General features: G+C 32.7%; 1 long non-coding RNA gene across 1 annotated transcript; it reads right to left on the minus strand.

The window, feature by feature from the left end:
- Positions 1 to 5,146: 5,146 nt before the first annotated feature.
- Positions 5,147 to 6,061, minus strand: LOC105203692. Its single transcript, XR_851183.3, has 2 exons — positions 5,763 to 6,061; positions 5,147 to 5,443 (listed from the first exon to the last, which is right to left on the minus strand). It is a non-coding gene; the product is annotated as an uncharacterized LOC105203692 (long non-coding RNA).
- Between the last annotated feature and the right edge of the window lie 5,727 nt (positions 6,062 to 11,788).

The following is an 11,788-nucleotide window of genomic DNA, read 5'->3' on the forward strand; positions in this document are numbered from 1 at the left end:
AACATTCAGCTAAATTTGCAATCTGCGAGCATTGCTCGAGCATTTCGCGTTCCACTCGCTCACTATTTTCCATTTTTCAAAATGTTTATCATAATATTTTCATGTTAAGGAAGTATAGCATCATAACGAAGTTCCACTGGTGAAGTTTCACTATGTACGTCAGAAAGCTTACCACGAATCATGTGATTGCACGTATAAAGCTTTGAGATTATTTCATCATTACAATTACCATTATAATTTGATATATCAATAAATGTACGATAATGGTATCTGCCATGTAGAGAACAACGAAACAATCTATTTTCGTGTTGATGTGTTAAGGTAGCACAGTATTTACTTGTATCAGAGGCAAGCGCGTTATCAAATCCAAGTTCTCGACCACGAAGGAGATGCACTAACAAACAAGAATGATTAGTGGTTTCCATGCTCTTTTTTTTCACTGAGCGTATTAAAAATAATAATTGTTCAATGTAAGCACACTCTGCACATGTTAGCTGGAATATACACAAACATGGGCTGGTGGCATTTGGAGCAGATACGTCCGTCAAGTCGTTCAAGAAAATCTGTTTCGTGGATTTGAACGGCGTCTATTGAGTTCAATTCGATGTCAGAAAGTTCAATCATGCACGATGCGCAAACGGCAAAGGCACCACGCGTCGAGTAGTAAAATTGTATCATGCAATGTTTCGTGCGATTCAAAGCGCGTAGTTCAGAAACTGATACACGAATGTCAGGATGCTCACTTAGATCACTGTCACATCCGCTATCGTTTGACATCTCTTCATCACTTTCTTCGACTATTAAATCTTCAAAATTTATTTCTGCATTTTCAAATGCATCATTCACTATGTCCATAAACTCGTCGTCTGCAATATTATCAACCACTTTTTAGAGAGTAACTATTACGACTGATTCGGTGTCCACATCGAGACTGATCGTATAATACATTCGCCAAACTTATAACCGAAACATGAGTTTAATTGATCGAAATATTAACGCTTCCCTCTTGCATCATCTAAATATTGTTTCAACGTGCAGCAGCCGAATTATCGGCGCTTATCTTTACTAAGAAAGATACCTTGCACGATTAGACATGCCACTGGGTGGCAACCGCACACGAAAAAGAGCTCATGTAAACAAATCTAAATATTATTTACACGTGTCATTAGAAGCCGGACTATCGGCGCTTCTCTTTACTAAGAAAGATATCTTGCAAGATTAGACATGCCACTGGGCGACAACCGCGCATGAAAGAAAGCTCACGTAAACAACTCTAAATAATATTTCAACGCGTTATTAGCACATCTGAAAGAGCTGTTCAGCGCTTTTCTCTCTCTCTCTTGCATCCACCTTGACCAAAAAATTATTAGAGGATAGCGAGCGTTGGGTGGCGGCGGCGGCGGCGGCGGCGGGCCCCGCGGAAATAGCCGCGCACATCCCTTCGCCATCGTATCGCTTATCCCCCTCGTGATGACAGACATTTCCGATTTCAAAGTACAGTCATACACACCTCCTCGCGGTGTGATTTATTATGTTTATGTAAGCAGAGTGACAAGTACATGGTCCATGTTTACATTAAATAGTCAGTAGTTGCCTCCACGCGACACATTTCAAAGGTGTCGGTCAAGAACATGGTCCTCGAATCGTTATCTCTGTTTATATAAACATTGATTACGCAGAACCATTTCCGATTTCAAAGTACTGTCATACCCACCTCCTCGCGGTGTGATTTATTATGTTTATGTAAACAGAGTGACAAGTACATGGTCCATGTTTACATTAAATGGCCAGTTGCCTCCACGCGACACATTTCAAAGGTGTCAAATTTATTTAAACATCGGCCAAGGACATGGTCCTCGAATCGTTATCTCTGTTTATATAAACATTGATTACGCAGAACTACTGGTTAGGTTTACACGTGTGACCTCGTTTTAAGCCCTCCCCCTCCTCCACCCGGTTTGGTCCACCCGCGGGACCTTATCGCCGGTTAGGTCCCCCCGCGCGACCCGAAATATTCCCCCCCTTCCCCGCACCCCCCTGAGATCCCCGTGTTAGAATCCGCCTATGCATTCTACTGCGGAAAGGCGGTTTGTTACACGTTAGACAGCAACGAAAAGTCTGGTGACTTTATATATGAGAAAATAGATAATCTTAAGGAAGATAAAATAAATGAAAATATTTAAAAAATATTCCACAATTAAAACGTAAATGTGCAAATGCTGAAAAAGATATGAATACATTAAAGATACCTATTAAAAAAAAAGTAAAGTAAATGAAACAAAAGAACTTGAAAACATATTTTCTTCTGTTAGCCAAAAAATCATTAATGTTTTAGACAATAATCATGACACTAAGGAGACGAAGCATTTGCACAATTTATTATAGCTCATTTAGCAAATCTTCCACAATCTGAGAAAAATGTCAAAAAGAAGAGGATTACTGATGCTTTATTTTTTCTTTTATAAAAGTTGTAATTTGTTTTAATTTCCTTGTTTACTTTATTAATTATTTACATATTTTATACTTGTGGAATATTATCTTTTATTATATAATGTTCAAGAAGGCTGTGTCAAACATTATATAAGAATTTACACAAATACTTTTGATTATTTTCTTTGAAGTAGAACACATCATTTTGTTATTCAACATATTTAAAGTATACTTGTGTAATTGCAAAATATGCAGTCTTATTATTATTTTTGTGTTTTTAATACTTTAGATTAAAAATTTCTTTGTTTGATTACTTTAGATTAAAAATTTCTTTGTTGGATTACTTATACATATATGCACACGTATTAATGTATGGTTTGTTAATTACGGACATAAAAAAGGTTTAATTTATGTATTATATTTTTTGTTTAAAAGTAAATGTTTATTTTTATTAACGGTACTATACGATATAACAATTTCAAAGTTTTGTTATACATATAATACAATAGATAAAATATAGTTGTTCAGGAAGTCTTTTCTTTAATTAAAAATATTACAGTAAAGATCGTTTACTGTAGTGCTTTTTATAATTAAAGAAAAAACTTCCCTCACAATGTACTTGACGCTACAAATGTTTTGAAGTAATTTTTGAACAATGAATTTTTAGTTAATTATGAAATTTTTTTTATTGTTAGATGTTACGTAACATTTATAGCATCAACTAGACTGCAATTAGTATTATGCAATATAATTTAACACAGATACAATGTTGACAATACAAAAATTTTGTTTAACATTAAGAATAAAAGTAATCTAAATTAAACTCTCTCTGGAATATATTATTAAACTATTGCATTATAATTTTTGGTGCTTTGCTCCATTATATTAATGTTTTGTAAAAAAATAAGATTTAATAAAAAATGAAAATAATAAGTATATAAATAATTAAAATTAACGTATACATAAATTATTTCTTAGGTTAAACATTTTCACTATATGCACCCCTTCGCACCTTATCGCATAGCCATGGAACTTCTTCTGTGTTATAAAATAATTACACAATATATCTCTTTGTTTCGAAGCAGAAGACACGGTTTCATCACATTGATTTTCTGATAAAGACATCCATCGCATTTCCTTAAAAAGAAAAAAAGAGATGTTTAATTGTATTAAAAACATTCATTTATATAACGTTTGAATTAATATCTCTGGAATTCATAAAATAAAAACATTATTTATCTATTTTATACACCATGTATTAATATTTGTATTAATAAATTTTTAAATTTTAAAACTATTACATATTATTCTTAGTGTAGTGAATATTACAATGTTTTTTGTACTTGTCTATTTTCGCAATTTTCAAGAAATTTATTCGTACTATATAACTTTTGTTTACATTTATGTTCTTCTTTGATTAAAAAATTATGCAAACAAAGCGATGCTGTAATTATTATATCAGCAGTTTCTGGTAGCACGCAAATAAACTGTCGAAATATTTTCCATCTGTTAGAAAATATTCCAAAAGCACTTTCGACTATTCTTCTAGCGCGAGAAAATCTGTAGTTGCATATCTTTTGTTTTTCGTCTAAATTTCTTCTTGTGTATGGCTTCATAATTCTAGTACTTAGTAAAAAAACATCATCTGCTATGAAAAAAGTTGATGTACGGTCTTGACGGCCAGGTAATTCGAAAGTCCCTTTTGGTAGATTTAAATTTTTATTTTTCAGATTTTCTCCAATTAATGATTCATTGAAAATTCCGCCATCGCTATTACCACCATAAGCACTAACATCTACTAATGTGAATCTATATACATGGTCAGCTACTGCTGTCAAGACAATACTGTAATATTTTTTATAATTAAAGACAAGACTTCTTGAATTAAGAGGACATTGCAAAGTAATGTGTTTGTCGTCGACTGCTCCCACACAATTTGGCACATTCCATCTTTTCCAAAAACCTTCAGCATAAGATTTCCATTCTTCTTCATTTGGTAGTGACATATATATTGGTTGTAATACATTTATTAAAACCTGACATACTTCTTTAATTAACATACGCACTGTCGATTCACCAATGCGAAAAGCTAGAGCAATAGATAAGGGAAGATCTCCAGTGGCAAGATATCTAACAAACATTTGTTTCAATACCCATATTATTAACATTGATTATAATAAAAAATCACTATCAAGGCACATTTCAAAACAAATAGTTAATTATTCTGCACAATGTTTAAGTATATACTATTTTATTTTTTACCAATTAATAGATTTTTTAAAAAATTAATACTAATAATTCAATATTTAACAAAATTGCCCTAAACTAATTTTTTATCTGTCAAATCTGTCTATTACAAAATTTGTGTTTATTTGTATTTTATAAAGGATGTAATTTTTTCCAAACACAGATAAGAAAATTGCTTTATTACCTTAATACTATTAGCAGTCTTTGTTCTGCAAGAAGTGCCCGATAACTATTTTTTCTTAAATAAAGTTTAGTTAATCGAACTAGTGTATTAAACAATGGCAAACTCATCCTTGTGTAACGAAAAAATAAAGCCTCATCATTTTTTAAGTGTTGAAAAAGTATTTCATAATCGCCATATAAATGTCTTATTTGATTTACAAGTCTCACATGCCATCTTCTATTATACCATCTTATTTGTCTTTTTTTAGGTTTTAATAATTTATATAAAAGTATCCAATATAAAATAATTGACCAAAATATTTTATCTTTCTTCATTTAATACTTAAAATTTTACAATTTCCTATAAAAACATCAATATATGCTGTTTGCTCTTCGAGAACTACAAGCTGCTTTTCTTGCTCCTGCTGTCTGTGAACCACTATGAACTTGCTGAACAAGTAGAGTTAGCTCTTGATGATGTTCCTGATGACGGGCAGCGTCGGCCTCGAAAATTCCTTCACCAATCCCGTCGAATTGCTGCTGGCCAGGTACTGGGACGAGCTTTCTCAATTGCACAACGTGCCAGGGTTTACAGCAAACTTTTCTGAAAAATACAGATTAACATGCCAATGTTAAAGCAAACAGTCTCTATAAAAAATGTATTAAATTTCTTTATAAAAACTAATAAAAATTCTCAAATTTAATAAAAACTTAATTTTCAAGTACATTAAATAAATCTTCTTAAACATAGAAGTTAGGTTATATACATTTATTGAAATGTATTTCAATATATAAAACATATTTCACGTTTTACATATTTAAAAAAATTAAATATAATTACAGATATTTATAAATTATTCATTTATTATGCAGTAAAGTAATTACATGTTTAAATACGTAATATTTTTCGCAACGATAAACACCTTCTTCTTATGGTTATTGGCACTCGTTTCCACGCCACAGAACTAGTAACGATACGGCCATCCTTCGCAAATCAATAATGTGTTCGACAAATGTCAAATAACAAAATTCATGTAAGAAAGCAAAATCAATGTTAAGAAAGCAAAGTCTGTGCACGAGAACAACTACGTTGCCGATTGTGATGCAATCGACGGGTACAAAAATATGAGTAACGGGCGAACACGTCCGAATTTGTATGCGGTCCCAAACGGACTATGACGATACATGATGTAAGAAACAAGATGAAACAACGCGCATCGTCGGCGGCTCGATGCGCGGTAAGAGGCGTGGCTCGATGTGGTGAGCCAATGAAATTTGGTTCCAAATATATCCGCGCAATTTGAATACGAAACAATCATATGTAGTCACACGTACTTAAAATGTAGATGTTGTTAAAAAAAATAAATATAAAAATGTAAAAATACTTGAAATTTATTATCTTTAACACAAATTACTGTTTCAATAAACACTGTTGTTTTAAACATAAAATACAACAATTTAGCCAAACACATAAGTTTATTCTTATAATTTTCCAAATTTTTTCTAATTCAAGTTTAAAAAATTTGAAATAACAATTATCAAAATTTTCATTAATGTACAAAGTCTCAACTTTACCTTCACGTTCTTCCTTTTTTAAGTAGCTTTGAATTTCTCCGATTCACCGATTATTTCCGATTCACGTATAAATACAAGTATAAATACGCCCCAGTACCGGAGCCGTAGTCATATTGAATCTTAAAATTTGGACCCACTTCTGATTGGTCTAGAGTATGGTCCACTGCGCATCTAGTTACTTGTTTCACCTTTCTTCTTACATCGTGTGACGATAAACGCCTCACTGGCCCCTTGAGACTGCTTGAGACATAAGACACAAGACAGTTATTGTGCGTTCCTAAAGACAAAGACTTAAGTCATAAAACTTGTCTTAAGCCCGTATCAGACTATGCATTGAAAATTGAAGAGTGAAGATTAAAGATTGAGTTTTGGCTAATCAAAATAAAAGGAGTTAAAATTTCCTTGTTTTGATTGGTCAAATTTCAATCTTTAATCTTTAATCTCAATCAAATAACTCAGCCATTCTGCTCAGGCCCTTATAGTAAGTCTGCGTAAGATGGGACAATTTTTTTGTCTAAGGCTAAGTGCGGCAAATTTCCAGTGGCAGATGTCCAGCGCCTGCAGTTGCGGCAAATTAGAGGATCGTTTTTTTTGTGCACGCTTTTGTTTCGTGTGCGTTCGCACAGTGCCCGTCAAGCTGCGATGATCTGTAGTTCCTAGCAAAGTGCCCGAAAGCAAGGCATTTATAGCACTGTATCACTTTAATATAGTCTGAAACTCCTGCAGACGTAAAAGCCAACAAAGAGTTGCTTGATCAAGACCTGTTCTTGATCAATCTATTACGAATCTCTGGTGTCACTTCTAATATACGGCTAGTGGGTGTTCCTATTTTCCTTTGCCTGAAAAATGTGAACGACTTTATAAACGGAAATGTCAAGGCCTTTTAAGCCGTTATTCATAGTCGATTTTTATATTTAAGATTGTCTTAAGTATCACCTTAAGATGCCATCAACCAATCAGAGAGCCGTATTAGCATCACTTAAGACGTTACTTAAGACGATCTTGAAATAAGAATCGACTATGAATACCGGCCTTAGATTCAGATCCGCGATTTCTTTTCTGAAATCCTTCTTTGATAAGCCACAGAAGATGTTGTGAACAAGTAACTGAAAGGAATCTTTTAATCTCTTCAACGATCTTAAGGCCAGCTTTCTCCAGAGTGCTTGAATTCTTCAACTTTTCCAAATCCATAGGAAAAGACTATACGTACACCCATTAATACGCGATACGCCCAAATTCCTGACCGGTTGCTCCGCAGAATACATTGAGCTCGACGAATCATTAGCCTCGTTTATGGACAAGCGACGCCTGCACGTGTTGCTATCCTGGATAGCGATCATGTAACTTTTTTCCTAGGGCGGAAAAGTGAAAAGTGAAATCTTTCGCCATTGAAGTTAATGGCGAAATTTTTCACTTTTCATCTGTCCGCCCTAGGGAAAAAGTTACATGATCGCTACCTTGTGCCAGCCATTGTCACGTGGGCCGGTCGGTCATGTTATGCCAACGGTTCGAACCTAGGTCACGCCGACGCGTGCGCCGACCATACCAGCCACAGCACTAAGCACCGCGGAAAACAAAGCAGCCGCAGAAACGCCAAGATGCCTTACCAGAAACAGCTTGCTGATACAGTAACACCAAATATGCAAGCAACGAAGTCTTGCCAGAATAGAGTTGAAAAAAGTAGCGGATAGTCGGATAGTCGAATAGTCGGATAGTCGAACAGCAAAAAAAAGCTTTCAAATGCGGAGCACACGCAGACATGATCACACTGTACTCACTTAACGAGAAAGAGAGAGAGAGAGAGAGAGAGAGAGAGAGAGAGAGAGAGAGAGAGAGAGAGAGAGAGAGTGAGAGAGAGAGGGGGGGGGCGGTAGAGAACGTAGGATAGTGGTAGAGAGGGAGAGAGAGCGTAGGAGAGCAATGAAGAGCGGAGGAGAACAGTAAATTGATTGATTGATTGAACTTTATTAGCTTTCTCAGCTATTTGTGAATACGTACTTAGATACATACTTAAATTATATAATACTTAATATATACTCCTTTACTCTTCACTTAAACGTCTCAAGTTTTTCGCATCTTTTAATTTTGACTGGCAATGCGTTGTACATTTTCACACCTTTATAAAACATACTCTTTTGCATACTCCTTGTTCTACGAAAGTCTGTTGCAATATCCCCGGTTTGTCGTGTTTGTCTATCACTATTATTTCCCACTAATTCTAATTGATCTTTTAATTGTTCCGGTAGCATGTTACTTACAATCTTAAAAATAAATGTACATTATAATATAGTCTCTGTCTTATTGACATAAACTGCAGCGCTGGCAGCATATGTTCCACTTTGGTATACCTATTACACTGCAATATGACTCTCATGGTTCGGTTTTTGTAATCTGCTTAGCTGCATTTCACACATATCAATTAACAATGTCGCACAATACTCAAAGTGAAGAGCTATGATTGTCTTATAAACAATACATTTGGTATATATCGATACGAAATTATTCTATAGAAAAAACTCTTTTTTTTCCTATTTTCTTTAGCATATAATCAAAATGGTCTTTGAATCTTAGTCTATCATCAATAATTATACTTAGATACTTTATTGTTTCTACGCGCTCTATCTCATTGTCAGTTCCATCCAAGCATTTCAACGTAATATTACCTCTTAGCTCTTTCCTTATGTTTCTAACTATCATATATTTTGTTTTCTCTGTATTCATTTTTAATTTATTTATATTCATCCACTTTTCTACTATAGCAACCATCATATTCATTTTTTTTTCTAACTCTGCGCTACTTTCACCAGCTACATACAAGGTGTCAGAAAACAATCGTTTCTGTTCTCGTGGGTAAAGTAAGTCAAACTGAGAAGAAAAGTCCTTTACTCCACTTTGCAATTTTTGTAATAGTTAACGAGTTATAAATTAATAAAAATAGCGAATTTAGTCCCGCCCGCCGCCAAATCCAACCGCGCAATCGTGCTTGCCAAGCGCGCGGAGAGTTGTTGTTTTCTAACAGCGATGGCTGCGTAATATTATTTAATGTTTAATAATATTCTGTATGTAGGCGCACAATATTATTTAATGTTAAATAATATTTTAATTAATATACTATAATGTAAAATTATTTAAATTAAGATTATGTTAAATAGTATTTTTGAAATATTAATATAAATATGTACATGTATAATATTATAAAAATTATCTTATAGTTTTTAGATTTAAAGTAATAAATGTTTTTTTATACAATAATAATAATAATAATAATAAATGGTACATTTAAACTCATTTTTTTTGTGGTACGAAATTTTACGTATACGTATTTACGTACTATTTTGTATGTAAATTTAATTTAATTTTAAGAAAGTACATATTTACATTATTATTTCGAATATACTATTTAACATAATCTTAATTTAAATAATTTTATATTATAGTATAATAATTAGAATATTATTTAACATTAAATAATATTACCCATCACTGTTAAAAAACAACAACTTTTCACGCGTTTAGCAACCACAATCGCGCGGTTGGATTTGGCGGCGGGCGGGACTAAATCCGTTATTTTTATTAATTTATAACTTGTTAACTATTACAAAAATTACAAAGTGGTATAGGACTTTTCTTCTCAGTTTAACTTACTCTATTAACCCACGAGAGCAAAACATTTGTTTTCTGACACCCTGTATATTAGAGTATCATCCACAAACATTTTTATCTTACATTCCTCTGGACAGACTTTGATTATATTGTTTATATAAAGTATAAATAACAAAGGTCCCAATACAGATCCCTGTGGCGCTCCATATTCCGTGGCCACTAATTTTGACCATTTATTATTAAATTGTACCTGCTAAATTCTATTCTTTAGATATTTCCCTTTTAATCTTTCCCTATCTATTATTTCAAACTCTCGCTTCAGATCCATAAAAATTACCTCCACTATTTTCCTTTCACTGACTATAAGTTTCCATTCGTCAATAACAGTTTGTATTGCTGTTTCACATGAATAGTGTTTTCTAAAGCCCGATTGGTGTTCTGTTATAATACCGTTATTTTCTAAGTATATTTCAATTTGCTCTTTTACTACTAATTCTAGTACTTTCTCAAATATAGGTAACACATTAATAGGCAATTCACTCGTTTTCTTGGCTTTATTTACTTTAGGAATCGGTATTATTGTAAATGTTTTTCAACCTTCTTGACAACAAACGTTTCTCAGGAGTTATTTATTATATCAACAAATTTCATTACGCAAAATGTTGCTTTTAATATATCGCTAATTATTTCCTCTTTCGTGCTTTTTTTTTGGTCCCTTAACAATTTTATCTGGATGCTTCATTTTGATTTTCTCAAAATTTTCCATAGTTTCATATTTTCTATATATAATTCTTTTACCTGTGTCTGCAAGCTTATCCCCGCTTATAGATTTTACTATACTATTAAATACTCTGTATATAATATAAATTAAATTTATCAGCTATATTGCACCCTATTGTACTGTAATCTATGTTATTTAATATTTCAAAATCTGTATCTTCTATTTCTTTTGTACATATTGGCTCGCCTCTAATTATTTCTTTTAAAGTTTTCCACATAGTCGTAAAATTTTCCTTATTAAAATCTATCATATTTTCATAATATTCTTTCTTTTTTGCATTGATTAATTTTACTACACCATTTCTTTCAATTTTATACTGTGACCAATTTTGTTCAGTATCGTCATACAATAATTTCCTATATGCCTGATTCCTCCTATCCGCAGCTTCTCTTATTTCATCTGAGAAATTTTTTTCCCTTCCACACTTTTGGAAGTCTAAATTTTCTCTTTGGTGCCATTACATCTAACGCATCTACTATACGCTTCATCTACTTCCATTATTATCAATCCTTCTTCATTTCCTCTTCTTTGATTGTTACTCTTTTCTTTGATCATTCTCTTCACAATTCGCATATTTACTGTATCTATTTTATTCTGCTTCTTAATCGTATTTATAAGTTCATTATTTATTATCATCTAAGTTCATTTCTTCTAAATTTATATTAATCCTAGTAGCAATTTTCTGCAAGACTGCTGTAAATCTTGCAGTAGATTCTTGAAAGATTCTGCCAACAGGATGTTATGATCTGCTCTTCCTCATTCTGTTCAATTCTTCTAAAAGATTCTGCAGTCAGATTCTTGCAAGAAATTTGTATATATATCTGCAAGATTTGCAAAATTCTTTCACCAGAATATTTTAGTATAGTCTTAAAATGGATTAAAAACAGATTAAATTTGTATTAAACATTTCATTTATGTACAAGATTAAATAACAATACAAATTGTTATTTACATGTAAAAATATAAAATTTTATGTGGAAGAGCGTTCCA

The sequence above is a fragment of the Solenopsis invicta genome, chromosome 7, assembly GCF_016802725.1.
Source record: "Solenopsis invicta isolate M01_SB chromosome 7, UNIL_Sinv_3.0, whole genome shotgun sequence".
NCBI lineage: Eukaryota > Metazoa > Arthropoda > Insecta > Hymenoptera > Formicidae > Solenopsis > Solenopsis invicta.